We start from the raw sequence: 6,445 nt of genomic DNA, 5'->3' as shown, positions 1-6,445 counted from the left end.
TTCTCAGAAGACTGTTGTTTTCCTCTCTTGAAAGGAACATTCTTCAACCTAACTCACCACACCTCTTATTGTTACTGATTACTCCTTTTTCATTTCTTGGGGACTATAAACCTTATTATTCATCTGCTGTCTAATTCTATCCCTTATAGCTAACAATCTCCCTCCACTTGTTTCTTTCCCAACCCTGTATAATTTAGTCACTGGAACCAGAAGAGCAAATTACCCTCAATCCCCAACTATTGTTCCTTCTAAACACACCTCTTCTGCAAATATATCTTACTTCAACCCACTCTTTCCAATATGGACCGTGAAAATCATGTTCTATATAGTAAGTCCCATATCTATTGTTCTGGGAAGAGATACTTTTTTTATCTATTAGCCTTCAATAAAACTATCTTGGGCATTTAGGTGATCCAAATGGTCTATTTTATCTTTTGGGATTGCCTCTCTCACTTGTTTGATTAAGAATTTATCTCTTTCAGGAAAAAATGGATATTCAAAGAAATAGAGAATTTTCAATCATTCTTGGGAAAAAAAAGACCAGAGCTGAATAGAAAATTTGACTTTCAAATGGAAGACTCAAGAGACAGATAAAAAGATGAGGTTACTGAAGCCCATCATGACTCTCTCAAGGTTATAGTTACAATAGCAGAACCAGAACTTAAACCTGGGTTCTCTAAGTCTAGCTCCATTGCTCTTTGCTCTGCACCTTGTTGTGTAGATTCATTCTGGAGATGTAGAAGTAGAAATAAAGAGATGTGAAGTCCTTTCTTACAACTAACTAGTCTGTAAGATTGAACAAGAAGCCAAAGAACCTCACTAAGATCTCTTAGAGAGTTGGAATGTCATTTCTTTCTTCTGCCTTGGTGAAAGAGAACCTGGTCAATGGAACCACATTTGCTATAACGCTGTATATCATTTATTGGTGTGCAATGTATTTCTTTCCTCATGTCTGCTGTTTTTTTTGCATTGCTCTTTTTTGAAATTGTATTTATTTTATTTTGAACATAAAAAATAAAACAAGCATTTCCATAATTTAGTAGAATAGAAAAAAGTAATTGTACAAGCATAAAACTGGAAATTTCTTTTAAATAAATAGTAAAGTTATGTAACTCCAAAAAAAGAATTTATCTCCTATGCATAGCAATGAAAGGTATATGATCTGTTTCTCTTCTAATTTTTTTAGGGTATGATTTTTAATATTCAGATCATACATCCATCTTGAATTCATTGTGAACTTTGGTACAAGAAGTTGTCAGGTCTAATTTCCGACAGACTGCTTTCCAAATTTTCACTAACAATTCTTATCAAATGGGGAGTATTTCCATATATAACTTATACTTTGGGATTTACCTAGTATTTAGTCACTGGGATGCCTTATTTCTGATTCTCTCTTCTCTGATTTCCTTTTCTATTTTTTAAACAGTAGGAGATGTTTTTGACAATTTCTTCTTTATTGGATTGTAGTATAATTTGAGGTCTGGAAATATAATTCCCTCTTATTCCTATTTTTTTATCATGTAAAAAAATCTATTTAAAACCAAAGAAGACATTACATGTAATTGTAATATGGAAGAATAGGGCTTCTTAACTTTTTTGCATGTCATAGACCCTTTTGAAAGCTTGCAGAAGCCTCTGGGATCCTTTTCAGAATAAAATTTGTTTCCTGTATTCATAATTGAAACAAATGCTATATTTCTTTCTTTCTTTCTTTCTTTCTTTCTTTCTTTCTTTCTTTCTTTCTTTCTTTCTTTTTTGCAAGGCAATGGGGTTAAGTGGTTTATACAAGGCCACGCAGCTAGGTAATTATTAAATATATGAGGTCGGATTTGAATTCAGGTCCTACCTGAATCCAGGGCCGGTGTGTTATGTACTGCACCACCTAGCCACCCCCCCAAATGCTATATTTCAATCAGATGATATAAAGAGGAAGCTAGCTGGTGCAATGTATAGAGGGAGAATATACCGGGGAGAATCTGAGTTCAAATTTGGCCTCAGACACTTAGCTGTGTGACTTTGGTCAAGTCATCTAAACACACACACACACACACACACACACACAGAGAGAGAGAGAGAGAGAGAGAGAGAGAGAGAGAGAGAAGTAAAAATAAAGATACAATTTTGTTCTCTCAAAGTTTGCAGACTGTGCCTGAAATCTGTGAACCTTAAGTTAAGAAGTTTAGTATCAGAAACTTTCCTAATAAACCTAGGAACAAAACAAGGATACCCTCTCTTCTTAGTTCCAGAATTAATAGCAAAGTATTTAATAGAAAGTATTTAATGGCATAATCATAGGTAAGATGGAGATAAAACTCTCTCCCCTATTTGCTGATGATATGGTGGTTTACTTGGAAAATCCTAGATAATCAGAAAAAATATTAATTGAACTTCAGCAAAATTGCAGTCTACAAAACAAAACCATAAAAATCAATATCTAGGGGAAGGCTAATTTGAATTTTAAAAATACTTTCCATGGACAATATAGCAAACTCTAGGGATTGAAAGTGGAATCCGAGTGGCTAGGTGGCACAGTGAATAAAGCACCAACCCTGGAGTCAGGAGTACCTGGGTTCAAATCCGGTCTCAGACACTTAATAATTACCTAGCTGTGTGGCCTTGGGCAAGCCACTTAACCCCATTTGCTTTGCAAAAAAGAAAACAAAAGAAAGTAGAGTCTACATCAAGATATAAAGACAAACTAGAAACATTGAGAAAATATAGCTTCAGGATCCTACAGTGAGACTAGTAGGAAGTTATATGATAGAAAAGAAATTTCATGAGGGTTCTATTAAGGAGAGAAAACTGCTTCTATCAAAGGGACTTCCACTTTTGATGTCTCTAGATCAGGGTCAGGGAACCTCCAGCAGCAGGCTGTATTGATCTGGCATTACCAAGGCAACTGTAGGTGGGTGGGAGGGTCTAAATTCAATAAATCTGCTAGTTTTTTAGGGATAAATTAATTAAAAGTTTGCCGAAATGCAGCCCTCAAATGATATTGTAAATGTTCAAATGACCCTTGACAGAAAAAAGGTTCCCTACCCCTGCTCTCAGTAATGACTTACAGGTTACTGGTGTCTCTGACTTGTATCTGGTTTTACCGGGATGCTTTCAGCTCATTTGCCTATTTGGTTCTAGTTTTTCTTTCTTGATTCTCTTTGTTATTACAGGTAGGCTTCTGGTTGACTTCTTTTTTTAGGTTTTTGCAAGGCAAATGGGGTTAAATGACTTGCCCAAGGCCACACAGCTAGGTAATTATTAAGTGTCTGAGACCGGATTTGAACCCAGGTACTCCTGACTCCAGGGCTGGTGCTTTATCCACTGCGCCACCTAGCCACCCCTCTGGTTGACTTTCCTTGAAGTTGGAGGGTGGCTGAAGTCATTTAAAATAATTTTTCATTGGATTTCTTGATTTATTATTAGGATGGTGCTATTTTTAGTTTGTCACTGGAGTAGATATGTGGGAGTGTGGGCCTCTATTTAAGCAGCCACCTTGGTTGACATTTTCACACAGATATTCTCTCAGTACTGCTAAATTCCTAAGTACAATAAAGCATTAGGATCTCAAAAGAATAAAAATTAATCCAAAAGGCAATTGAAAAAAATATGGTAGTGAGTCTAACTATGTTATAGTATGTTACCAATAATAGTTGGCTAAAAGACAACATTAAGGACATGGATGACTAGAAAGAGGGAAAGGACTGGAAATATACTAAGAATGAGAGACAAAAGATGAATAGCTAGAGTAATGTATTGCTATCCTTGATACACTGAAAGTAAAGAGAAGAGTTTCTGCACACTGGACAGACTGGCTATGAAGGATTTATGGGAAATGTGTACAAGAAGTTCATAGTATAAGGCATGGAATGGTTGCAAACTATACTGGTGGAAAGAATAAAATCACAAATTCATCAAAGTAATTAGAAATATTCTACTGAGTAAAGAAAATAGTTTTAAACTTTATGAGTTAAAACATTGGCAGGTTTAGCAAAGTCTCATAGGAAGATGCTGAGAATTCTGCAAGATTTACTTTTTGGAATAAATAATTGTGTTTCTATGTTGACTGAGGACAGATAGACCACATTTAATCTCTGAGACATCTATAACATTAACTCCAAAGAGATCATGTTTTCAAATAAATTTCACAACATGTAGAACCACCTTATTTCTAAGGTATTCATTCCAACTCACCTCTAAGCAACCAAGACTTCTACTCACATTCAAATGACTATTTATGCATGTAAGCCAGGAGAATTTGCTTTGTCCTTTTATCTCATTGAATTATCCTTTGAGTATCCTTGAGAGACGATGTGTGTGTGTGTGTGTGTGTGTGTGTGTGTGTGTGTGTGTGTGTGTGAGAGAGAGAGAGAGAGAGAGAGAGAGAGAGAGAGAGAGAGAGAGAGAGAGAGAATATAGTTATTAGTTTGATATCCTGGTATGTGAAAATTTCTCTTTTTCCTATATGGGATTAAAATGATTTTATTTATAAAATAGTAGTTAGCACAATAGAAAAATAAGGACATCTTTACTCTAAATTCTGATTATCCTCTCCCTTTTCTTCTCTTCTGAGATGGTAGTGTGGGCAGAATTTTGGACTGAGATTCAGAAACACCCAGAAGCAACCAAGGAGATCCAGTGGAGAATTCAGGGAAACATCATTTTTTCTCCTTTGCTTTTAAACCATGAGATGGGTGGAATGGACATCTTCCCAACTCCCATTACTTTTCATGAGTTTTGGATGAATTTGATTAGGAGTTTTCTCATCTATATTAAAGATCTGCAGCAATAAAGGAGAAATTTTATATATTTCTTTGACATTTTATTTTATTATTTAAAATTGTTGGCAATGTACTTTTCAATGAATTCTATTCTATTGGAAGTACCCTGAGAAAGTGAGCTACCCCTGAGGACTAGAGCTCTGAGTAGTAGATTTCATATTTAAGCATTTCATCAGTATTTTGTTTCACCTTGAATTAAACTGGAACTTGGTCAGCAAGAGCTGTTCCCAGGCCAAACCTGTAAATACAGTGTTTGAGAAGTTGGGGGTAGGGACTAGGTTAGATTTTGAGTCCCAGCACTCAAAATTCAGGGCCCAGTGCATGTCCACAGTAACGGTACAATACTTGGCCAGACTAAAAGGAAAGCTCATGCAGCTTGCCACCTGGTGGCTAACTCAGATATTGTACTCCAAGCTAATTTAAACTCCCTGTCTCCCTGTAAGACTATAGGAAATCATATTAAGCCAAAACGTCACATTGAGAACAGTAATGACCACAGAAGGGAATAGCATACTTCTAAGTCGAAGTAATTGGGAATAATGATTTCACATATTCCTGTAGCATGTTACCTATAGTAGTAGAATAATTCTGACTCAGTCAATACAAAAGACCCTTGTTATATACCAATTGGGAAAGTCCAAGCAAAATGCTTAAAAGTCTGTGGATGTTGCTCCTCTGATTCTATGGTAAGCATAGGTCTGCATCCGTCTATCCACTATTATTCCACTTAGTCTCTGCAGTTCTAGCTTATCTCAGGGGTTTCTGTCTTCTGATACCATGACTATTATCCTTCAAACCTGATTTTTCTAGATTCTGACTCCATTTATCCCAGATATGGTACTGACTGCTTTTGTTATTCCCTGAGAAATTTTTAATCCTCCTTCCTTCTGGTGCTTTTTTCCCTACTCACCCACTCACTGTGGCTTGACACTTTAGGATAGGTATTATTGTTAATCAATAGCATTCTGGAAGCTGCAGTCTTTTTCACGAATTATTTCCATATATTATTATCACATCCAATGCAAAATATTAATAACAATAATATAATACTGAAGGATCTGGCTAGGTATTCTTGAAACTATGGCAGATTTTCTTTTTACAAATAAAATAAATTATTTGGACATCTCAAATGCATTTTTGATGGGGAAAGTAGTTGGCACAAGATATAAAGAGTTTGGTCTGGAGTTGGGAAGATGTGAGTTCAGTCCTCAGATACCTGCTAGGTGATCTTGGGCACATCATTTTTTTTAAGAAAGATTTTATTTATTTTGAGTTTTACAATTTTTCCTCTAATCTTGTTTCCCTCCCCCCACCCACCACAGAAGGGAGTCTGTTAGTCTTTACATTGTTTCCATTGATCTAAGTTGAATGTGATAAAAGAGAAATCATATCCTTCAGGAAGAAAAGTAATGTATAAGAGATAGCAAAATTACACAATAAGATAACAGGTTTTTTTTTTTAAATTAAAGGTAATAGTCTTTTGTCTTTGTTAAAAACTCGACTATTCTTTCTCTGGATACAGATGGTATTCTCTATCACAGATACTCCAAAATTGTGCCTGATTGTTGCACTGATGGAATGAGCAAGTCCATTAAGGTTGATCATCACCCCCATGTTGCTGTTAGGGATGTGCAATGTTCTTCTGGTTCTGCTCCTCTCACTCATCATCA

The sequence above is a fragment of the Macrotis lagotis genome, chromosome 7, assembly GCF_037893015.1.
Source record: "Macrotis lagotis isolate mMagLag1 chromosome 7, bilby.v1.9.chrom.fasta, whole genome shotgun sequence".
NCBI classification, from domain to species: Eukaryota; Metazoa; Chordata; class Mammalia; order Peramelemorphia; family Peramelidae; genus Macrotis; species Macrotis lagotis.
Note: the sequence above shows the minus strand (reverse complement) of the source record.